Source organism: Erinaceus europaeus, chromosome 2 (assembly GCF_950295315.1).
Source record: "Erinaceus europaeus chromosome 2, mEriEur2.1, whole genome shotgun sequence".
In the NCBI taxonomy this organism is placed as follows: Eukaryota; Metazoa; Chordata; class Mammalia; order Eulipotyphla; family Erinaceidae; genus Erinaceus; species Erinaceus europaeus.
Window position 1 is genome coordinate 155,113,839 of NC_080163.1, and position 25,862 is coordinate 155,139,700.

General features: G+C 42.1%; 1 long non-coding RNA gene and 1 other non-coding gene across 2 annotated transcripts in view; one reads left to right on the forward strand and one right to left on the reverse strand.

Annotated features, from left to right (window-relative positions):
* Positions 1-25,862, reverse strand: part of LOC132536988 (uncharacterized) — a 71,620-nt gene that overhangs the window by 29,942 nt on the left and 15,816 nt on the right. The gene's annotated exons all lie outside the window — the stretch shown is intronic.
* On the forward strand, positions 11,426-11,573 carry LOC132537115 (U12 minor spliceosomal RNA). The gene has a single exon (XR_009548594.1). It is a non-coding gene; the product is annotated as a U12 minor spliceosomal RNA (small nuclear RNA).

The following is a 25,862-nucleotide window of genomic DNA, read 5'->3' on the forward strand; positions in this document are numbered from 1 at the left end:
GGCATAAAAACCTCCTCAGACAAGCAACAGTTGAAAAAAATCAACTATCACCAAGCCTGCCCTGAAAGAAGTTCTGAAAGGTTTCCTATAAAGAGTCAGACTACTATAAATAGGCCATATATCAGAACACTCTAAAAATCTGTAAGAATGGCATTAAAATATCTTCAATCTTTGATATCAATAAATGTCAGTGGCCTGAATTCACCTATTAAAAGGCATAAAGTAGGATGGTGGATCAGAAAACACAACCCAACATTATTCTGTCAACAGGAAACCCACCTAAATCAAAGACAAACACAGACTCAAAGTGAAAGGATGAAAAACTATCATGCAAGCCAATGGCCCACAACGAAGGGCAGGAACAGTTATTCTCATATATGACATGATAGACTTTAAAATAAATAAAATTTAAAAAGATAAGGATGGACACTACTTAATGCTCAGTGGATCAGTCAATCAAGAGGACTTAACAATTATTAACATCTATTTACCCAATGAGAAGCCATCTAAATACATAAAACATCTACTGAAAGAGCTATAGCAGTATATTAACAGCAACACAGTCATAGTAGGGGACTTCAGCACCCCCACTCTTTCAACTTGACAGATCATCCAGGAAGAAAATCAATAAAGACATGAGGGAGTTAAATGAGGAGATAGATAAGCTAGAACTATTGGACATTTTCAGTCATTCATCCCAAGAAACTGGAATACACATTCTCAAGTCCACATGGGTCATTCTCAAGGACAGACCATATGTTAGGCCACAAAGACAGCATCAACAAATTCAGGAGCATTGAAATCATCCCAAGCATCTTCTCAGACCAAAGTGGAATTAAACTAACACTTAACAATCAACAAAAGATTAGTATTAGTCCCAAAGTGTGGAAGCTCAACAGTACAGTCCTTAACAGTACACTCCTCTTTGCGTCAAAGAGGAAATAAAGGAAGAAATCAAAATGTTTTGAGAGTTAAATGAAAATGAAGACACAAGCTGTCAAAATATTTAGGACACAGCTAAGGCAGTACTGAGAGGGAAGTTCATAGCCATATAAGCACACATTAGGAAACAAGATCCCAACCACATTTTTTAGGAGAATAGAACAAATGCTACAAATGTTTATCTGGAACCAGAAAAGACCTAGAATTGCCAAAACAATACTGAAAAGAAAGAACAGAACTAGAGGCATCACACTCCCAGATCTCAAATTGTATTATAAAGCCATTGTCATCAAAACTGTTTGGTACTTCATCGAAATGAGTACCACCTCAGCATGCTTCACTTCAGACTGTGTCCAGAGACTTCAGGTGTGGAAAGACAACCCTTCAGCTTCATTACTCGGATGAGGCCTTTCCTTTCATAGTATTCTCTAATTCCATTCCAGGTAGATCACTTCCTAACAAAGTCCCAAAACTTAGATATAGACCAGGTTCCCTGAGATAGAGCATATGTTCACATGTATCCATAAACTAGGGCAAAATATATACCTGAAAGCAAAAGTACACATTAGTCTGTAGTGAGTACCCCCCAACACTTCATCCGCACTATTCTATCCTTTAGGTCCATAATTGTTCAACAATTTGTTTGGCTTTGTATGCTAACTCTCTTTTCAGCTGCTAGGTTCCAAATACCAGCATGATGCCTACCAGACTTCCTTGGACAGATGACCCCACCAATGTGTCCTGGAACTCCACTTCCCCAGAGAACCACCCTACTAGGGAAAGAGAGAGGCAGACTGGGAGTATGGACCAACCAGTAAATGCCCATGTTCAGCAGGGAAGCAATTACAGAAGCCAGACATTCTGCCTTCTGCAACCCACAATGACCTTGGGTTCATACTCCCAGAGGGATAAAGAATGGGAAAGCTATCAGGGAAAGGGATGGGATATAGAGATCTGGTTGTGGGAACTGTGTGGAGTTGTACCCCTACTATCCTAAGGTTTTGTTAATGTCTCCTTTTTAAATAAATTAATTGATTAAATTAAACTGCTTGGTACTAGAACATGAGTAGACACACTGACCAGTGGAATAGAATTGAGAGCCCAGAAGTAAACCCCCACACCTATGGACATCTAATCTTTTACAAAGGTGCCTAGACTATTAAATAGGGAAAGCAGAGTCTCTTCAACAAATGGTGTTGGAAAAAATGGCTTGAAACATTCAAAAGAATGAAACTGAACCACTATATTTCACCAAATACAAAAGTAAATTCCAAGTGGATCAACATTACTTGGATGTTAGACCAGAAAATATCAGATACTTAGAGGAAATATTGGCAGAACTCTTTTCCACTTAAATTTTAAAGACATCTTCAATGAAATGAATCCAATAACAAAGAAGACTAAGACAAACACAAACCCATGGGACTACATCAAATTAAAAAGCTTCTGCACAGCAAAAGAAACCACTACCCAAACCAAGAGACCCCTCACAGAATGGGAGAAGATCTTTACATGTCATGCATCAAACAAGAAGCTAATAACTAAAATATATAAAGAGCTTACCAAACTCAACAATAAGACAACAAATAACCCCATCCAAAAATGGGAAGAGGACATGGACAGAATATTCACCACAGAAGAGATCCAAAAGGCTGAGAAACACATGAAAAAATGCTCCAAGTCTCTGATTGTTAGAGAAATGTAAATAAAGATAACAATGAGATACCACTTCACTCCTGTGAGAATGTCATACATCAGAAAAGGTAATAGCAGCAAATGCTGGAGAGGTTGTGGGGTCAAAGGAACCCTCCTGTACTGCTGGTGGAAATGTCAATTCGTCCAACCTCTGTGGAGAACAGTCTGTAGAACTCTCAGAAGGCTAGAAATGGACCTACCCTATGACCCTGCAATTCCCCTCCTGGAGATATATCCTAAGGAAACCAAAACACCCATCCAAAAAGATCTGTGTACACATATGTTCTTAGCAGCACAATTTGTAATAGCCAAAACCTGGAAGCAACCCATTGTCCAACAACAGATGAGTGGCTGAGTAGGTTGTGGTATATCTACACAATGGAGTACTACTCAGCTATAAAAAATAGTGACTTCACAATTTTCAGCCGATCTTGGATGGACCTTGAAAAATTCATGTTAAGTGAAATAAGTCAGAAACAGAAGGATGAGTATGGGATGATCTCACTCTCAGGCAGAAGTTGAAAAAAAAGATCAGAAGAGAAAACACAAGTAGAACCTGAAATGGAATTGGCGTATTACACCAAAGTAAAAGTCTCTGGGGTGGGTGGGTGCAAGGAAGAATTCAGGTCCTGGAAAAGAGTGACAGAGGACCTAGTGGGGGTTGTATTGTTATGTGGAAAACTGAGAAATGTTATGCATGTACAAACTATTGTATTTACTGTAAAATGTAAAACATTAATTCCCCAATAAAAAATTTAAAAATAAATAAATATAAAATAATAAGGGTAGAGAAAACTCAGGCCAGCTAGTGTGACTGGAACATGCCCTGGGGCTTTCCAGGCTGTGCCTGCCTCTCCTGAAAGATGCCCTGAGGAGATCATGGTGCCAGAACTGATGCTGTAACATCTCATTAAAGGCAACAACCAGGCCACAAATCACTGCCACTAAGGGCCACACTCTCTCCCCAAGGGTGTTGTTCTGAGGGCTAACGTTGGATTTGAAAGCAAAGAAAGGAACAGGTGCTTGGCTGAGCATTAGGCAACAGGAAGGTGAATGATGGTTCAACAGGACAGAACAGGGGCATTCTGCATCCTCCCTAGTGCAAAGTGTTTTGACAGGCTCCTCAGGATTCTCTCAGGGCCTCACTAGACCTTACTTTACTCTCCACCCACCTACCCACGTAGTAGACCATTTATTTATTTATTTATTTATTTATACCAGAGCACTTCTCATCTCTGCCTTATGGTAGTGCTGGGAATTGCACCTGGAAGCTCAGAGACTCAAGCAAGAAAGTCACTTTGTATAACCATTATGCTGTCTTCCTAGACCTTTGCTTGTATACTTTAGTTCTGCCTCTTAAGGCATATATGCTTATGCCTTGAGATGAGAAGGAAGAGACCCATAATGCTATGTGCACTTAACCAGATGTGCCACCACCTGGCCCCCATTCTCCTCTCTCTCTCTCTCTCGCACACACACACACACACACACACACACACACACACACACACAATCTCTCTCTCTCTCTCATCTCTGCCTCTCTCTCTCTCTCTTTGTCTGTCTCTCCCTCCCTCCCTCCCTCCCTCCCTATATCCCCCTCCCCTCTCAGTTTCTTTCTGTCCTGTCAAATAAAAGAAAGGGGAAAGCAGTGGTTCAAATGTGTCTGTATATACATCTCTGTGTGTGCCAAATGCCAGTGCAGACAGTGGAGGAGACATGACTCTGAGCTTGTGACTTATTTTGTCCTCTGCCCTCCTAGAAGCCTCCCAGCAGAGCTGACCTGCAATGCCCAGAAGCCCAGCATGCCCTTCCAGGCACTGTGTATCACTGTGTCCCCTGGGTGAAGTGATGCACTGGTCCAGGCTCTCCAGGGGGCGTCTCTTTTGCTGGAAGGTAGGATGAGGGAGGCAAGAGGCCCATTGTTCCACATCAGGCTCCCCAGCTTATCTCTACTCTACCTCAACTCCCCTTATGTCTTCTGTCTCCTACCAGAAACCTAGAGGGAGCAAATTAGTGGGTGGCTCATGTGATGAGAAATGGCCAGAGATTTATGGGCATGATGATCTGGCCCACTCTCGGCCCACATTTTGTCCAGCCCTGCAGGCCCATGGCCTGTGAGCCAGTCCTGCCTCCTCCAGCAGGGGCTCTTGTGACAACCTCAGAGAGGTGGCCTAGGCAGTGTTGCCACAAGCCCTTTGTGAAAACACAGGGGTGTATCCCGTCACTGCTTTGGGGGTCTCCTCCAAAGTGAATTTTGAGTGGATTCTGTTTTTGTACGTCAGTACCAAATGTCCTTGGAGGGGAACCAAGATTAACTTGCCTTATCTTGAAGTTGCCCTGACAATCAGCTGGGTCATGGCAGGGTTCCATGACAGGCAGAGGAGTCCAAATTACGCCAGGAGGACCTAGGCTTCCCACTGAATCCTGAGGCAGAAGTGACCCACTGACCTCTCAGTAACCCCAGCCTGTGGTGGTGGTGGTGGGGTACCCAGGTTAATCAGGGAGTATGTGATCCCACAAGCATGTCTGGAATACACAGGCCATATCCAGACTGAGACCCCTGCACATCAGTCTTCCTTGAAAAAGGAAGAAATGGGAGATCCTTAGGGAGACCTTAGGGAGACTCAATGGTGTTCCAAATCCTGGGGATCTGTTGAAAGGATGGCACACACACACACAAAAATTATGCCTGAACAAGGCCCTGGGGATTGACTGAGGTCTTAGCTGAAGGAAGCAAAATGGTGTGGAACCGGCCTAGGGATTAGCAGATAGATTAAGGGGACAAAACAGAGACACCCCCCACACACATACACACACAGACAACTCTCCAAACCCATTGCATGGATGCTCTGGATCCAGTTTGTGATCCTAGTGATTGTCATCTGGTTGAGGGGAGTAAATGGTGTCTTCCACAAATTATGTGGCTACAACAACTGAAACATTTCTTGGGAAGGGCAAAATGAAGCTATTACCTATACTATACACATGTGAAATATGAATCCCAGAAGGAAAAATCAAATGACTAAAAATGACACAAACACTCTGTTAAGCAAAATAAAGCAGTGACAGAGAACAAACACTATAAGATTCTACCTCCAAGAGGTACCTAGAATAGTCCAATGCATAAAGACAGGAAGTAGAGTGTCCAGGTGATGGTGCAATTGATAGAGTATATATGTTAATATGCACATGGACCTAGGTTCTAGTCCCGGTCCTCACCTGCAGAGGGGAAGCTTTATAAGTAGGGGAACAGTACTGCAAGTGTCTCTCTTTCTCTCTCCCCAACTCTCTCTCAATGTCTCTATCTTAGCAAGTAAAAGAAAAAGAAAAAAGAAATGGTCACTAGGAATGGAGGACTCATTGTGCAAGCACCAAATCCCAGTGACAACTCCAGTGCCAATAAAATAACAACAACAATAGACAGAAGTAGAATGGCTGAAAGGAGGAGGAACGAGAAAATGAGTTTCAGTTAGGGAAGAAAGAGTTCTGAAAATAGATGGTGGTGAATTTACATAATACTTTTGAACTATACATTTAAAAAAATGGTTTCATCACTGGTTATTCCCATCATGAACATCATCATAATCCCTGTTGTGGGACTCTCTATGACCTTGCCCTCACTGTAGAGCAGCAATGGTAGGGACTGCCCACTCTCTGAAGGGAGGTTGACTGCCACTTGAGAAAGACTTGTCCTAAAATAAATGCAACCTAAAATGTCCCCAGCTGTGACCATGGACTGTGAACTCAGACTGACTGGTGCTCAGAGGTTACACAGGCTCCTGTGCTAAATATGAATAGATACAGGCCCTAGGTCAGATCAATGATGATAATAGTTAATAGTATTTATATAGTTTCCTCATACTTGGGAGCTATTCTATGCCCTAATCCAGTTTTCAAGCCCTATTCTCAACTCTGACGCCATCTTCCCAGATAATACCTTAGTCAGCCTTCATGTTACCTGTCGGGCTCTGGCAAAAATTACTAAAGTCATGGGCCCCATGACTTTAGTAACATACCTTGGAACATACCTAAAATAGATTTACTAGCTTCTTCCCACATGAAGACCCCTAATTTCATCTGCTCTGTTCATACCTTTGGGTTTCTACTTATTAAAACAATTTTCCTGCTTTATATCATACTGCCTTTCAGCCACCAAGTTGCAGATGTTACTATGACTCCATCCTGAATTCCCTAGGCAGTCGACCTTACAATGTGCCCTGGAACCTCACATCTCCAGTTCTTGTATGATACAGTAAATCGTAACCATGGGATTTACAAAGTAAACCAAATCTCAAATTAATGCTTATAATAATAACTATCTATTGCCTTCTTAAATTCTAAGGCAGCAAGGAACCTTCCTCATTCTAAGACCCATATTTCTCCCAGTCCTGGAGCCTCATTTTCCTTCATGCTTCTCTCAGTCCATACCATTTGATATTGCATCTGCTAATCTCAACCCAATCAATGCAACCAGTACTAGACATGTTTCACTTTGAACTATGTCCAGAGACACCAGGTGTGGGATGTCAACTCTTCAGCTCAATTACTCTGGTGAGGCCTTTCCTAGCTCTTTAATTTAATTTAACAGGACTCTTTAATTCCATTTCAGGTAGCACACTTCCTCACAAAGCTACAGAACCTGAGATAGGGCACGTGTACATATATATCCATATATTAGGGGAAAATGTATACTTTAAAGTAAAAGTGCACAACAGTTTGCAGTAACTCAATAAATACAGCAAGCAAGTAGAAAGACCTGAAGAAAAAAAAAGACATCATAAAGTACTTAGTCAAATATTTTCTACTTGGACCTTAATACCCTCCTCACATACTTCCTATTACACTTGCCTCAATCATTCTAAGTCAAACCATTTCAGATAAAGTAAGGACTACAAAAGCTAGATAAGGACAAGAGTTTGGCACATTTTAATAATGGCCCTTTTGGTCACTACCAGGCCACCCCATTATTCAGGGCCCTAGTCAGGGAATCCTGGGATTCTCACATAGATATTACAGACCTAGATTCTAACAGATCCCTCTCTCCACCATCACTTGTCATCTCCATCAGGAAAAGCAGCATAAACCCTCTTGTGGGCTTCTACAGGACCTTGCCCTCAATGTGGAACAACAATGATAGGGACTGCCCCACTGTCCAAAAGGAGGCTGGGTCAACAGTCTCTGTCACTAGAGGAAGATGGGTCCTGAGATGAGTGCAGCCTAGAATATTTCTAGCTTTGACCATGGAATGTGAGCTCAGACCTACAGGGATGCAGAGATTACACAGGCTCCTGTGCTGAATATGAATAGACATGGGTGCCTGATCAAATTGATGGAGTCTACAGTTAATGGTATTTATACTTTTCCCATATTTGGGAGTTACTCTCTGCCCTCATCCAATTTTCTGGTCCTATTTCCAACTCTGACAGCATCTCCTCAGAAAATACCTTTAGCCCATCTGCATGTTAGCTGTCAGGCTCAGGCAAAAATTAGCAGTTCATGAGCTTCTTGGAATATATCTAAAATAGACTTCCTAGCTTTTACCAAAATGAAGACCCCACATCTCATCTGCTCTATTCTTACCTTCAGGTTCTTGATTATTAAACAATTTGTTCTGCTTTATATTTTAATGTTTTTCAGCCATCAAGTTGTAGTTGCTACCATGATGCCAAACTGATGTCCCTTAGCAGACAACTTCACAAATTGTGACCTGGAACTCCACCTCTCCAGAGGCCTGCCCCACTAGGGAAAGATAGAGACAGGCCAGGAGTATGGATTGACCTGCCAATGCCCATGTCCAGCAGAGAAACAATTACAGAAGCCAGACCTCCCACCTTTTGCACCCCATAATGATCCTGGGTACATGCTCCCAGAGGGATAAAGAACAGGGGAACTGCCAATGGAGGGGATGGGATACAGAACTCTGATGGTAGGAATTATGTGGAATTGTATCCCTCTTATTCTACAATCTTGCCGATCATTATTAAATCAATTAGAAAGAAAGAAAGAAAGAAAGAAAGAAAGAAAGAAAGAAAGAAAAGGGAGGAAGGAAGGAAGGAAGGAAGGAAGGAAGGAAGGAAGGAAGGAAGGAAGGAAGGGAGAAGAGAAAGAAATATGGGGTATGGATTGACCTGCCAAAGTCCTTGTCAAGTGGAGAAGCAATTATAGAAGGCAGAACCTCTGCTCTGTATCCCATAAAGAATGTTGGTCCAAAAGGAACCCTCCTGCACTGCTGGTGGGAATGTAAATTGGCCCAACCCCTGTGGAGAGCAGTCTGGAGAACTCTCAGAAGGCTAGAAGTTGACCTTCCCTGTAATCCTACAAATCCTCTCCTAGGGATATATCCTAAGGAATCAAACATAACCATCCAAAAAGATTTGTATATACCAATGCTCATAGCAGCACAACTTGTAATAGCCAAAACCTGGAAGGAACCCAAGTGTCCAACAACAAATGAGTGGTTGAGTAAGTTGTGGCATATATACACAATGGAATACTACTCAGCTATTAAAAATGGTGAATTCACCTTCCTCACTGCATCTTGGATAGAGCTTGAAGAAATTATATGAAGTGAGACAAGTCAGAAGCAAAAGGATGAATATGGGATAATCTCACTCACAGACAGAAGTTGAAAAACAATATTAGAACAAAAAAAGAAGCAGAACTTGCACTGGAGTTGGTGTATTGCACCAAAGTAAAAGATACCGGGCTGAGGGGGAGGGTTCAGGTCCTGAAACATGATGGCAGAGGAGGACCTAGTGGAGGCTGCATTGTCATGTGGAAATGTTATGCATCTACAAATTAATGTATTTTACTGTCTACTGTAAACCATTAATCCCCCAATAAAGAAATTTTAAAAAAAAGAATGCTGGTCTTACTCCCAGAGGGATAAAGAATAAGAAAGTTTCCAGGGAGGGAATTAGACACTGAATTCTTGTGGTGGGAACTGTATGAAATTGTACCCCTATTAATCTTACAATCTTGTTGAACAGTATCAATTCACTAATAAAAATTGTAAAAGGATGAAGGTGGCGCAAAAAAAAGGATCCCAGTTCGAGCCTCGGCTCCCCACCCGCAGAGGGGTCGCTTCACAAGTGGTGAAGCAGGTCTGCAGGTGTCTATCTTTCTCTCCCCCTCTCTGTCTTCCCCTCCTTCCTCCATTTCTCTCTGTCCTATCCAACAACAATGACATCAATGATAATAACAATAACTACAACAATGAAAAAGGACAACAAAAGGGAATAAATAAATATTTTGAAAAGAAATTTAAAAAAAGGGGGAGTCGGGCAGTAGCGCAGCGGGTTAAGCGCAGATGGCGCTAAGCACAAGGTCCAGCGAAAGGATCCCGGTTCGAGCCCCTGGCTCCCCACCTGCAAGGGAGTTGCTTCCCAGGTGGTGAAGCAGGTCTGCAGGTGTCTATCTTTCTCTCCCCCTCTGCCTTCCCCTCCTCTCTCCATTTCTCTCTATCCTATCCAACAACAATGACATCAGTAACAACTACAATAAAACAACAAGGGCAACAAAAGGAATAAATAAATAAGTAAATAAAATAAATTTAAAAAAAGAAATTAAAAAAGGAAAAACATTGTAAAAGGGGGTTGAATGATGGTGCACCAGTTTGAGTATACATGTTCTATGTTCAGGGATCCAGGTTCAAGGCCCCAGTTCCCACATGCAGGGGGGAAGCTTTACAAGCAGTGTAGCAGGTGTCTCTCTGTCTCTTCTCTCTCTATCCCTTCCTCTCAATTTCTGCTGTCTCTATACAGTAAGTAAATAAGCATTGGATCAACCTTCTCATGGTGCATCCCGTGAGTACCCATTCATTGGGGAAACTGACGATCCTTCCTAGCCGACTGAATCCACATGGATCCCAGTCACTTTCAAAGCCAGCAACAAGCAGCTCCTGACAGCTTTCAACCTGACCTGTTGGGCTACAGAAGAAGGGCAAACGCTAGAAGAAGAAGAAGCAAATGAGGATTTTTAAAAATTGTTTTAATGGTTTCAGTAGCTCATATGGGTAGTGCACCTGCATTACTATGCATGTGACCCAAGTTCAAGCCCAGCCCCCCCCCCACTGGAGGATGCTTTAGTACTATGGTATCTTTCCCCCCTCTCTCTCTTTGTCTTTCTCTTTCTGTGTGAAAATGTCTCTCCAGGGTAGTGAAATGCTGGTGATGACAAAAAAAAAAAAAAAGGAAAGTTACAGTAGTAAATTTTAAGCTGTGTGCATTTTGCTAGTACACACACACACACACACACACACACACACACACACACACACACACATATGGAGAGCGAAATACTAAGAGAAGGAAAAACACTGTTCCCATCCAGGAAGTTTTGTTGATTCTATCTTTGTTGTTCCCGCATAAGGTTTCAGGGATTGGGGAGCTGAGCAGTAGCGCAGCGGGTTAAGCGCTGGTGGCACGAAGCACAAGGGCCGGTGTGAGGATCCCGGTTCGAGCCCCCGGCTCCCCACCTGCAGCGGAGTCGCTTCATAGGCGGTGAAGCTGGTCTTCAGGTGTCTTTCTCTCCCCCTCTCTGTCTTCCCCTCCTCTCTCCATTTCTCTCTGACCCGTCCAACAACAACTACAGCAACAAAACAACAAAACAACAATAACTACAACAATAACAAAAAATAAAAACAAGGGCAACAAAAGGGAAAATAAATATTTTTTTAAAGATTTCAGGGATTGAACCCTGTGCCTCAAGCATGCAGAGCAGTCTACCCCACTCATCTCCTGACACACACCACAATCCAATTTGATACTTTTAAAAAATGTATTTATTCATGCCTTAAACATGAGTAAGGAAAATAACGATTCGGGGTGACGCCCGAATCCTCACTGCTAATGTGAGACGAATTTTTGAGCGGGTAAAGGTCGCCCCTAAGGTGACCCGCCTACTTTGCGGGATACCTGGGAGTTGTGATCTGCCCGACCCCCCCATTCATTGGAAAAAATAGAATAGTTTTCAAAACAAGTACCCTACTTAGTTTCCATTGTAGGCTAATTTATAAGCTCTCGTGGTCAATTGGCTAGCATAAGAATCTCGGTGCAAGCACCAACCCCCAACAATAACCCTGGAGGCGTGGTCTGAGAGTTGGCACAGTGATAAAGCTTTGGACTCTCAAGCAATAACCCTGTAAGCAAAAAAAAAAAAAAAAATGTATTTATTCACTAGAGCACTGCTCAACTTTGACTTATGATGGTACCAGGGACTGAACCTGGGACCTTGGAAACTCAGACATAAATGTAAGTTTGCATAACCACTATACAATCCCAGTGACCTTCTGCCTAATGATTTTTAAGGTCATGTTTTTTTTTAATGTGTGAACATTAAAGAATAATATGAGATAATAACTTTCATAACCCTAGGCTGAGAAAGGCTTTTTCTACATCTTAAGCTGAAGACATGAAATTCAGAATCCATGAGAGAAATGACTGACAGAGTTAAAGTCAAAATTGCAGTAAGATGAACAAATACTGCTTAGGCACATTTAATGACAGTTAGGAAGAGGACAAGAGAGTCACAAATGATGCTCTGTTTGGATAGTAAAACTCCAGGCCAGAAGTTCCTAAAACTCAGCTTTCTTCATATATTTGACATTTTACATGTAATATCCACTGTGTTCCTTACCTATTTTTCCTCTGATTTCTCCCTCCCTCCCTTCCTTCCTTCCTCCCTTCCTTCCTCCCTTCCTTCTTTCCTTCTTTCCTTTTTTCCTTCCTTCCTTCCTTCCTTCCTTCCTTTCTCTCTCCCTTTCTTTCTCTCTCTCTCTTTCTCTCTCTCTTTCCAAAGTACTGCTTTGGCTTATAATGGTGCTGGAGATTAAGCCTGGGATCTCAATGCCTCAGGCATGGAAGGCTCTCATGCTATCTCCCCAGACCCCTCCAACTTCTTGGTCAACTCAAGTGAATAACAATTTTCAGACAATTAAATGAACCCACCTTCAGTGACCACCTAGGTTTTGACAGAGTATATACACAGGCATATTTTAGTGGTCAGGCTATAGCTCCTTTCCTTCATCCTCAACAAATAAACTGGCAGACCCTTTCTGGAAAGCCATTTGGAGACACCTAACAAAATCAAAATTAGAAATCCCCATTGTATTCAATCACTTCACTTCTGGATACTTACCCAAAAGATACAAACAACACTCTTGGGAAAAAGTTAATTGTTCTCCATATTCACTGTTGAGTTATTCATAAGTCAGAAGTAGGAAACAATTTAAATATCCACAAACAGGTGGTCAGAAAAAGAATGGACATATAGATACTATGAAACATTACTCAGCAATATTAAAGTGAAAGATGAAATTTTGCCATTTATTACAACATGAAAGGACCCAGAGGGTGTTATGCTAAGTGAAGTCAGATGGTGAAAGGTGAACCATATATGATGTCATATGAAGAAACAATTGAATGGACCAAATAAAGTAAAAATATATGTTTCAACTACAAGACCAGCCTAGTGATTCCCAGGAGCTAAGGGGGTAGGCGAACCAGGTAGTAGGGGTCAATTGTAAGGTAAGGAATACATCTGAACTTTAAGTGGTGAAGTTACTGACATATGTACAGAAGTTGATTTATAATGAAGTCTACCTGAATCTCATATGTTGTAATGCAATGTTGTTTTAGCAAAAAGTAAAAGAGAGGGGGATGGGCAGTAGTTAAGCACATATAGTGCAAAGCTCAAGGGCAGGTGCAAGGATTCCGGTTTGAGCCCCCAGCTCCCCACCTGCATGGGGGGAGGAGGTCTCTTCACAAGCAGTGAAGCAAGTCTACAGGTGTCTATCTTTCTCTTCCCCTACTGCCTCTCCTCTCTCAATTTCTCTCTGCCCTATCCTATCCAACAACAGCAATAACAATAATAACAGAAACAAAAACAAAGAAAAAAAGATGGCTTCCGGAGCAGTGTTTTCGTAGTGCAGTAACAAAGCTCCGGCAAAAACCCTGAAGGCAATAAAAGAAAAATAAAAGTAAAAGAGAAAGTAAACTTGGGTTTCAGCATTACTTCCCTTCATATATGCTATCATGGTAAGCTTCAAATTAGGGCAAGTGGTATTACCTTTCAATTCTAGTTGGGAATGTCAAAATGTCTTTCAAAATGAATTGAAGTTCCAAATTAGTTTAGGGCAGGAAGATGGTTCAGCAGTGAAGCACATGCCTTGCATACTTGGGGCAGGGGGAGTAGGGAAGGAAGATAGCATAATGGTTATGCAAGAAGCCTTTCATGCCTGAGTTTCCAATGTCCCAGTTTCAATCCCCAGCACTACCATAAACCAGCGTTGAGCAGTGCTCTAGTAAAAACACAAATAAACATAAATAAAATAAAATAGTAGTACTACGTGTGTGTGTGTGTACATGTGCATGTGTGTGTGTGATGTATGTCAGGGCTATGATTATACAACTGTATGCTAAGCAAGCTTTCACATGCCTGAAAGATACTGTTACCTGCCAAAGGCTTTGACCCTTAATTAAATCCAAGAGAACTCTGTCCAGTGGGGTGTGGGGAGATTAAGAGGTGCTGATGAGGTGTTAAAGATTAAGTTAAACTGTCTTTGAAAGAGGGAGTGATACTGTCATTCAAAATTACTTAATGCCAGGCTGGTATGCCACCAGTAATCTGTTATCACAACCTGAACTTCAGAGCACAGGAATAAAGGATGACACTGACCCTCCTATTCTTTGCTCACCTCTATGGTCAAGAAGAAATGTCTTCCAGCAAGGTCTATTTATTTAGCAAATTATAAAACACTTCTTATGGGCCACTTCTTATGCTATAAGCATTCTATAGTTGTCAACTCATTCAAGGAGACATGAAAAGACTGTGAAAGGCACACTTGCTTGTTCCTTATAGGAAGCAGGTTTGAGCCCTGCTAAGTCACCTTCCAGGCAATTTGCCCAAAAGAGAGTAGAGCCACTGCTCAGACCAGAGTAATGGTCAGAAATTAGTCTGGTTACCATACCATTGGGTCCTGTAAGCCTTTCTCATGAGGACTTAATGGGTGATCCCTACAATATGGCAGCTGTAATCCTAGCATTGTCCACTTCTGTGGGTCTGGAGCCCTTTCCAGGCTGCCATTTATCAGAGGTGCCATCTTAGGCACACAGTGTTGTCTCCCAGTGCCTCAAGTTCCTCACCTGTGAAAACAAACTAAAAATAGTCCTTTATTCATTCAACTTGATAAGTTCATTGGAAGAATGACATGAGATAACAGATGAAAAACACAGTGCCTTGGCAAGTAACCTTCAGTGAATACTAACCAAGTGATACTGTGGTAGCTATTATATAAATGTAAGCACAGTATGTGCAAAGGCCCTGAGGCTATTGGGTTTAAAGGCAGATTAGGCCTGAGTTAGAGCCTGGGAAAATATTATTTTTCATTCTGGTTGGAACAGAAATTATTTCCTTAAAATTCACTAACCTATAGAAAGACGTAATTGAACAGAGGAGGGTATGGGTTGACTTGACAACTAGTGACAGATGTTAAATAGCCACTAAGGACCAGACACTGTGTCCCACTCTGGGACTCTAGAGGTAGAAAAGAAGACACACCCCAGGACTATCCCCCTCAAAAAACTTGTGCTCTGTGAGAGGCAGCCAGTAAGTGTGAAGACAACAGATACATGAGATACATTCAGGTTTCAAACTGGTTGAAAGAAATTGGGTATTCTTTGAGTTGCTCAACAAAGGCCTCTTGAAGGTTCTATAAAGATCTAAACTGGGGCCTGAGTGACAGTGGAAGAGACCTTGAAAAAAAACTGAGGAGACAGAATGACAGTAAGTTTTCCAAGTTGAAAAATTAATTTATATGTGCACATATAGCACTACTTCATGCCCCAATACCATATGGAAAGGACTTTGGCACCAGAGGAAGCTCCAGTGCTACGTCCTCTTTCTCTTTCTCTCTCTCTCTCCCTCTCCCCCCCTCTATTTCTCTTTTTCTCTCCTGCTGTGTGTGTGTGTGTGTGTGTGTGAGAGAGAGAGAGAGAGAGAGAGAGAGAGAGAGAGACAGAGAGAGCGACAGAGAGAGAGAATGTAGTCCAAGGTAACAAAATCATACATACACAAAGCCCCATCCCTCCCACACAAATAATATTTTTTAAGAGATTAGTACATGCAAAGGCCCTAAGACTACTAAGTTCAAACAAGCTTCCCCTTAATTTCAGATGTCGCAAATGTGTGTGATCAGGGAAAACCTTCTACACACACAACCAACTAACAGGCTAGGGAACAACACCAAGCAGACCAAGAACAGAAGTTGGGTCTTTTGAGAAGCAATGTGATTGCTATTCAGAGGAGTGAGTATCAAAATCAGAACCCTTTACAACAAACTCCTGTAAAGGCTTAGAGAGCATAGATGTCCAGCTTTGGGGCATCTGGTCTTATTTGCACCACTCGGCACAGCCACCACAGCACAAAAGCAGCCAGAGACATTGTGTCAGAGAACAAGCATGGCCATGCTCCAGCTGAGCTGTATTCTCACCAGGCAACAGGCCAGATGAGAGCCCTAGGCCTCCACCAGTTAACGTCATCCCCTGATCTAGGCTCAGGTGATAAGAAGAAGGTCAAAGGCACAGGGAGTGTGATCCAGAGAAGAGAAAAGGGCAGAGAAGGGTAATAAATGGGGGCCAGGCAGAGATGAATGCTTTATTCATGGAGATAGTTGGGGTGAAGCCTCTCAAAACCAAAGAGGGAGAGAGGACGATCTCAGTATCCTATGGAAGACACAAAGAAGCTCAGAGATTAAACAAGGGGACTGGACAGTGGAACACAGTGTCAAGCACAAACATTACTGTGCAAGAGGACCCAGGTTCAAGTTCCCAGTCCCACCTACAGGGGGAAAGCTTCATGAGCAGTGGAGCAGTGCTGCAGATGTCTCTCTTTCTCCCCTGACCATCATTCTCTGTCTCCCTATTTCTTTCTGTTTCTTTATTAAAAAAAAAAAAAGAAAGAAAAAGGGGTGTCGGGCGTTAGTGCAGTGGGTTAAGTGCAGGTGGCACAAAGCACAACAACTGGAGAAAGGATCTGGGTTCCAGCCCCCAGCTCCCCACCTGCATGGGGGGTTGCTTCACAGGCAGTGAAGCAGGTCTGCAAGTATCTGTCTTTCTCTCCCCTTCTCTGTCTTCCCCTCCTCTCTACATGTCTCTCTGTCCTTTCCAACAACAAAGACATCAATAACAGCAACAACAATAACTACAACAATAAAAAACAACAAGCGCAACAAAATGGAATAAATAAATAAATAAATAAATAAACAGAAAAAGAAATAGCCACTGGGAACAGCAGATTGGTTGTGCAGGCACTCAAACCTCAGTGATAACTGGTGGTGCCATGGAGAAAGTACCTAACTGGGATCCCAGCCCATGTCACCTGATTCTGAGTCTGGTACAGCTGATTGTCCACCATCTGGCAAAGTAACCCATCCACATGAGGGAGGAATGAGAAGACAGTCCTGCCATGTTGCCAGCCTCCACCTCCCTTTACTGATGGGACTCTATCCAGAAGCCACCTCTGTCCCTTGCCCAGATGAGGATTCAAAGTAAATGCAGTGCCTTCCTGGTCCATACCAGGCTGACAGCCCACACCTCCACCTCCCTCTCTGCTTCAAGAGATGAAAGGGGAGATGGCCTCACCAAGCAGAGAAGATATGTGAATTAACAAACACCACTGCCTCCGGTGCCCATGATAGCAAAAAGAGATCCAAGAAAACACTGATATTTATTTATCTGGTGTTTTCTTTCTGATCTAGCAATGTGACAATAACACGTGTCACTGTCAGCCCAGGCCCTGCTGGCAACACCTTGAGAACTACGTGGCAGTTCACAAAATAAACAGCCGTGGCTCTGATTCCAGTGATAAAATACCAGTGTAAGGACAGCCTCCTGGGATCCATAATCTGGAATTGTCAAGGGAGAAGAATTGTCTGCCTTTTTGATAAAAGATGTCAGCTCCCCTTCTGGGTTTTAAACAGAAAGGAACATTTCTGATTATGAAGCCCGTTTGGGTATCGCCAAGTCTGCAGGAAGAATTGGTGTGTGCAATAAACATGTTCCCCTTGTCCATCAATGTCCTTAAAACTTCTGGATCAGAAGAAAATTCAGTCAAATCAGAGTTAGAAAAAGTACACAGCTCTGGAGTGTCTTGTTTATTCTTCCCTCTGAGCACCTGCTTGCTTGGTGAGGGCTGACGTTCCCTGATTTACTATTCAGTTCAAAAGGCCTTCAAAGACTGCTCTAGAATCAGCAATTATTATTTTTTTCAGGGCCTAGGTCTAATTAGTGTCATGAAATATTGTTTTGTTGTTTGTGGCCTGTGGTTGTTACATGACTTGTTTTGCCTTGGGAAAAAAAAATGCTGCAATTGCTTTTTTCTCTCTCAATTGAAATTCATTAGGGGAAAAAAAAATAGCCCAATTAGGAATCATCAGTGGACTGCCTCACACATAATAAGCTTTGAATAAATAAATATTTATTGAATGAGAAAATTAATATTAAAGAGCCTCACATTCTAGAATAGATTAAGGATCCATAATAAGAATTCAAATAGCCATCAATACCTGTTGATCAAGGCAAGTTAGAGGACCAGCCTTGTGAATATCATTTAGACTCAATTGGCCTTCAGGACATAGGGAAGGATAACCTATTCATTCAACATTCATGGAGTGTTCATCCTGCTCAGGTTCTCTGGTGCTAGGAATACATCAGGGAGCAGGTACCCAGCCCCTGATAGCCTGGACCACACAATCTAGTGGGGGAAAGGCAGACATCAAACACAAGTACACAAGTCAAAGAAAGAATTTTAGAATTGACTAAATGATAGATCAAGGGTAAAACAAAATGAACCTGCTCTGGCTAGGGAATGTTCAGGAGGCCACTTTGAGATGTCATCTAATCTGAGCCCTAAAATATGAGATATGAAATACCCCAGAATATAAGTATGTTACTCAGAAGGTGTTGATTTTATGGGCTATAGGAGCAAATTACAACAATCTCAATGGCTTAAAACGATAGAAATTCATGTTCTCAAGTTTTGAAGGTCAAAAGTCTAGAAATATTATTAAACCTGTCATGGGGTCATACTCTTCTGGAGGTTGTAAGAGTGAACCCATTTCTTGTCTCTCTTTCTCAGCTTTGGAGGCTGCCAGTATTCCTTGGCACCTTTTGATGGCCACCTGTCTTCACATGGTATTTCCTCTTTTTATGGACCCCCTCCACTGGAGATGTTAATGAATACCCATAATCCAGTCAACAGTACTGATTAAGACAGTCTAGGATTTTTCTCTCATGCACCTTAAAATTCTACCAGCTTCTACTCATCATTCAGTTCTAAAGCCAAATCTGCATTGTCATGTATTTGTTAAGAACACTTCCACAGGCCAGCGGAGATGGCCTAATAGTTATGCAAAAAAAGATTTTTAGGTCTCAAGCTATTAGTACTATCCTAAACCAGAACTGTGAAGTGCTCCGGTTAAAAACTAAAGTTGTATTTTTGTTTTGTTTTTAAGTAACATTTCACTTCCTTGTTGCTAGTTGAAAATACCTTCAGATGTTTCTAATAAACTTAGGTGGAATACTCTGAGCTGCTCGGAGTCATGACATGATGGAATTTCTAAAATATTTCATTTATTTTATTTTAATGAGAAAGATAGCACTGCTCAGTTCTGGATTATGGTAGTGTCAGGGATTGAACCTGGGACCTTGGGGTCTCAGATGTGAAAGTCTTTTGCATAAGCACTATGCTATCTCCTCAGTCCATGATGAAACACTTTAGAAGCCTTGTGATATTTTCCTTTGGCAACAATTTCCATTTAATTTTAATCATAAGGGAGGGGTAATATACCTTCAACATAACATGATGCATATATTAGTACATCTGTATAATAATACAGAAGTATTTTAAAAACACTCAATATAATTTTGCTTTTCTGGATGACTCTAAAACATGTATTACTGCACAACCTGATAAGGTCCCCAGGACTATCTGGAGACAGTGAAAAGGGAAGGGCTTGACACGTGGGCAAGACATGGCTCACATCAGCAGGTACCAGGATAGAGTTGTGTCTCTTAGGATGACAGAGTGACCTTCAGTATTTGTTCTGCCTCTAGTGCCATCATTTTTTTTCCTCACCTGGACCCTTAGGCTCTTAAAAAGAGTTCTTATCAGGGGACCAAGTGGTGGCACACCCAGTAGAGTGCACATGTTACCATGTGCAGGGACACAGATTCAAGCCTCAGTCCCCACTTGTGAGAGGGAAGTTTCATAAGCTGTGGAGCAGTGCTGCATCTCTCTCTCTCTCTCTTCCCTTTTCACCTCTTCCATCTCAATTTCTCTCTGACTCTATTCAACAAATAAGTAAAATATAGTATTGTTTTAAAAGCATACTTATCAGACCAGTAGAAAGATTCACTGGACAATATAAGCAAAGCAATTATAATGGAACAAGAACGTAACAGAAATCCTATAAGATTAGTTGTTACTATTATTATTAGCATTGTGAATCATTATTATTATAACAATGATAGTTATTAGTATTATTATTACCATTATTTAAAAATATTTTTAAAGATTTGTTTATTTTTTAATATTTATTTATTTATTTCCTTTTTGTTGCCCTTGTTGTTTTTATTGTTGCTGATGTCATCATTGTTGGATAGGACAGAGAGAAATGGAGAGAGGAGGGGAAGACAAAGAGGGGGAGAGAAAGAGAGACACCTGCAGACCTGCTTCACCACCTGTGATTCCCCTGCAGGTGGGGAAGGATTTGTTTATTTTTATGATATAGAGGCCAGAGCAGTAGTCTGTCACAGGCAATTCTAGGAATTGGACCAGAGGCCTTATGCAGGCGAGGTGCCCTCCAAGACACCTCCCTGGCCATATAATTACTCACTATTACTGTTACTCATGGATGGATGGGCTATATAGAGCATCTCCCCTTGTGAGTCAGAATGGTCAAGGTATATGGTGAATTGATTCCTTCAATCTCTATTTGTCTTTTTTTCCAAACAGCATGTAGACTGGATGAAATTAGTGTGTCAGCCTCTTTGCTGGGTCAGAGATATTTTAGCCCTGTTGGGATCTCTTTGAAAAGTCTGGAGTCCCTGTAGCCATGATACAGGGCAGCAGACTAGGAGTTGACCATTGCAGGCCACAGACCAGGCTGTCCTGAGTTCAAGACCAGGGGCTGCAGGTTTCATTGCATTCCTTCCCTGAACTTTTCTCTGTCTTCATTTGGGAAATGGGAATAATGCCAGCCCCTCTGCCATGGGGCTATTGTGAAAATTTAATAGGACAATTGGCTTAAAAGCATTTAGGCATATATCCAAATTCAGAGTAAGCAATTGATAAATATCTGCTTCTGTTGGCTGGAATCAGACAGAATTTAACCCTCCAAACCACTGAATGTCCTCACAATGGCTGGTGAAATAGAAGCTGCAAGCTGGCTCTCTGAATTTTCTGTCTTCTTAGTCATAAAATTCAAGAGCCATGGGCTGACAAAACAACTCATTTGGATGGATACCATGCAAGTGACCCATGTTCAAGTTCAGATCCCACTGCGCTAGGGGTAGCTTCAGTCTTGAGGTCTCTCTCTCTCTCTCTCTCTCTCTCTCTCTCTCTCTCTCTGAAAGAGTCTGTGAGCAGTGAAGTCACAATTTCTATTTCTTACACACACATACACACACACACGTGCAAAGAACACTTGGTGACAGTATTCAGCTTGCTATCTGGGTTCTAGGTCATTGGGAGTTGATAGCAAAGGAGTAAGTTGAAGCTACTGACTTTGGATAACATAGTAGCACTGCTCCATGGTCATTATAGAAGGGATGGGTCATTTAGCTTGGAGTTGGAGGATCCCCCCCATACACACACACACCTCTGCTTCTGAACCTACAATTCTCACTAAAGTGGCCACCAGCAAGCTATCCACCTGCCCCAGACTGGCTCAATCAGCCACCTATCTTGAAGGAAAACAGTTTCTTATAAATCAAATGGGTTAAGTTCCCTCTAAGTTAATCAGAGCTCACCTACCCAGTCTGTCACTGTGCTGCTTTCTCCAGCCAATCTCTCTAACTGTATAAATATGTCCAGAGGTCAGATGAGATGTTTAACACATCAAAAAAAAAAAAAAACACTTGTCCCAGGTCTGGACTGCAGCAAGCAGCAAGAGGGAAGAGGGAAGAGGGAAAAATGTTTCAAAAGCAGCTATGTCTGGCTCCTGGGTTAATGCTAAAAAATGCCGAATCTCTTCTAGAGCTTCTCTATCTTCAGAATTATGCAGAAAGGCAAATGGTCAGCCCAAGTCTTGGGAACTCCATACCTCCAGAGCCCTGTCCTCTTGGGTTCCCATTCCAACTGCTTTCAGCACCTGATTTATGGAAAGGAGGGTGGTGGGTCTGTTTCGTTGCCTCCTGGAAACTGATAATAAATCTGAAGCTTATATCACAGGTGGTGAGGCCCTTGGGGCTGAATGGCAGAGCAAAGCATGGTAAACCTCAATGAATGTGTCTGCCTTTACCTCTGAAAGGGTGGCAACTTGCTGGGACTTCCTTCTTTTATTTTTATTTATTCATTCATCCATTTATTTATTTATTTAACCTCCTGGATTTCAACCTCCTGTCTCCCTTGCAAACATGTGAACCTCTCCATCTATAAATTTCATTTTAATAAAAGAGGTTTCCAGACAGAAGATAAAACATCCTTAAAGCAGAAAATGTTGTGCTCCCTTTACTCTCCCCCCGACCCCCGCCCCAGCCTCCATTTTTCACACTTTTTTTTGTCTTAAGCCACAGATGTTTCCTCTGCCTTATTTGGGGTGGCATCTTGAAAAGAAATTCAACAGGCCAAAGCTTTCCAATTTTCTACCACAGAGACAAAAGGCAGCAGGGAGGGAGTAGGGCCTGGCTACACTTAGAGCCCTGAAGAACTAAGAGGGAAGTGGCAAGTGCCTGGAGAGGAGTGGAGAGGGGTGTGTTAAGGCAGGCACTGCAGTTACCCAGCTCCCCAAACTTTCAGCTGATTGGTATCCAAATTATAAATGTGCCATCCAATCTGTTCTGTTGTCAGAAGCTGCAATAGGGCCCTGATGTCACATTGCTAATGATCTTCTGGGACTCTGGTTACACAGGCTAGGACCCTGCACATTGAGAGCAGCCATCCTGGCCCCTTTTTTCTGGGAATTGCCACCCTCAGGATACTGACTGTGCCCTGTCCTGCTGTAGCAGGAGGGCCAGGAGCAGCCCTGTGCCACTGTCCCTCCTATCACCCCCCGTAAGTCCCCCCCCCCATGTCCTCATCTGGGATGCATCCCCCACCCTCAACACCCTTTATCTAAGTTTAACTCCAGAGTGGAATCTCTCATAAAGTTCACACCCTTACCCCCACCTGACTCCTCCTTTTCTGGTCACCAAGGTCTTTGTTCACACACTCACCCTTCTTCTAATGCTTTGCTTTGTCTGTTTATTTATTTTGCTTCCAGGACTTCAGAGAGACATCAAGAGACAGTACATTGTAACCTTAAAATGTTGTAAGCTATTATTAATCACAAATTTAAAAGCTGGAAAAAGAGAGACAGACAGAGAAAGAGATACCACAGCACCAAAAGGACCCCTAATGCACCAGGGTCTCAAACCTGGATGGTTTCCCCGGCATGGCAGGGGCCGTCCCAGATGGACTATGTAGCCTATCCTAAATGTCTGATTTTCATAACCTGATGTTTGCAACAACATGTAGTAGAAAATAAGTGCTTTTTGGTATTTATATACTTTTCCCAGATTTGGGAGCTACTCTCTGCCCTGATCCAGCTTTCTAGTCCTATTTCCAACTCTGACACCATCTCCCCAGACAATACCTCTGGCCCACCTGCATGTTAGCTGTCAGTCTCAGGCAAAAAATTACTAAAGTCATGGGACTCCTTAGAATATAGCTAAATAGACCTACTAACTTTTTTCCAAAATGGAGACCCCAAATCTCATCTGCTATATTCTTACCTTTAGGTTCCAGATTATTAAACAATCTGTTTTTTTATTTATATTTATAAAAAGGAAACACTGGGGGCTGAGTGGTGGTGCACCTAGTTGAGTGCATATATTACAATGTGCAAAGATGCGGGTTCGAGCCCCCAGTCCCCACTTGCAGGGGGAAAGCTTTGCGAGTGGTAAAGCAGTGCTGCAGATGTCTCTCTGTCTCTCACCCTCTCTGTCACCCCCTTCCCTCTTGATTTCTGGCTGTCCTTATCCAATAAATAAAGATTTAAAAAAAATTTTTAAAAGAAAGACTGATAAAAACCACAGGATAAGAGGGGTACAACTCCACATAATTCCCACCACCAGAACTCCATATCCCAACTCCTCCCCTGATAGCTTCCCTATTCTTTAACCCTCTGGGAGTATGGACCCAGTCCTGAGATTCCCAAACAGACATGATGGGCCTAGACCTCAAATAGATCTCTTTTTCCATTGCTAACGGTCAACTGTATCAGGAACAACACAATAGACCCCTTTGTGGGCCCCCATAGGACCTTGACCTCAATGTGGATCAACAATAGTAGAGAATGTTCCATCCTCTGAGGAAGATGGGTCCTAAAATTGAGGCAGCTTGGAATGTTCCTACTCATGACCACAGAATCTGTTCTTCTTTATATCTTAATGCTTTTTCAGACACCAAGTTGCAGATGCTACCATGACACCAGCCTGACTTCCCCCAGGCAGATGATCTTACCAATATACTCTAGAACCCCATCTCTCCAGATCTTTGCCCCACTAGGGAAAGACAGACATGGGCTGGGAGTATGAATTGACCTGCCAATACCCATGATCAGCAGAGAAACAATTACAGAAACCAGACCTCCCACCTTCTGCCCCCCATAATGATCCTGGGCCCGTACTCCCAGAGAGGTAAAGAATAGGAAAGCTTTCAAGGGAGGGGATAGGATATGGAACACTGGTGGTGGGAAATGTGTGGAATTTTAGCCCTCTTATCCTATGGTTTTGTTGATATTTTCTATTTTTTATTTTATAAATAAATTAAATTAATACGTGTTTTGTTAGGTATAATAATGATCAAAAGTTACATTTGTGAATAAATGTATCTAAATACAAATGAAAGGCCATTCATATTTTTAAAGATTATGATGATTATTATTATTTGCAGAAAGTACTAAAACAACAACCCAGCATATTCAATGCTGGGGGTAGAATCTGGAGTCTTAGGCAACCAACTCCTGAGCTCTACCCACTGAGTTTCAGCTGGTAGAAGAGGTAGGTACCCAGAGTACAGGGTAGGTAATCAGGTTGAGCGCATATGTCTAAGCCTAAAAATCTTCTCTTCGGTAGCCTTGATGCGTGACCTTGCGTCTCTGACGTCTCTGTTTCTCCCAGGGTTTGTGAAGAAGATCCAGTAAGTTATAGCAGAAGGGTTCAAGGGTCCTACAATGTCACTGTATCACTCCTTCCTGAGGACATATTTCTAAAAGCTGAGGTTGATTCTATCACATCCCTCCTGTAAACTTAGCCCACTGCCTACAGGATGAAGTCTGAACTGTGAGATCTGCAGCCACCTCTTCATCTGCCTCTGTACTCAGTGATACGGGAGCATCAAAATCTTCACTGCACTCCAAATGCACCTCATTTCTTCATGCCTTTGCTCTAGACCACACCTCTCTCTCAGCATGTCCCACAGGACAAACATTTTATGTTTCGAGGCTTGTTTCCAGTAACAGAACCTCTTGTGATCCTCCTTGATATTTACTTCCTGCCCAGACAAGGTTGGGCACTGTGAAAAAAAAATTAAGATGGCGGACTAGGAGGTGGCTCAGCAGTCAGAGTGCATTGCTTCCATATGTGAGGTGCTAGGTTCGAAACCCACTATCACATGAGAACACCAAAGACAAAAATAGGTGGAACTTCATAGTTGATGGAGTAAATTTTCTGTCTCTGTCTCTCTGCTTCTCTCTCTTAAAGATAGATATCAAGATATAGATAGAATATATATATACATGCACACAGATAGATAGATAACAAATGAATCGATGGATCATAGATAAATGACAGGGCTATAATTTTACAACATTAGACAAAATGCCACATGTGACTTTATGTCAGATCACAAACTTAGCCAAAATTACAAAATATTAAGACATTTCATTTTTTATTACTTATTGAAGTTCAGCTACTGTATTTACTGTTAACTGTAAACCACTAATCCCCCAATATTTTCTTTAAGTT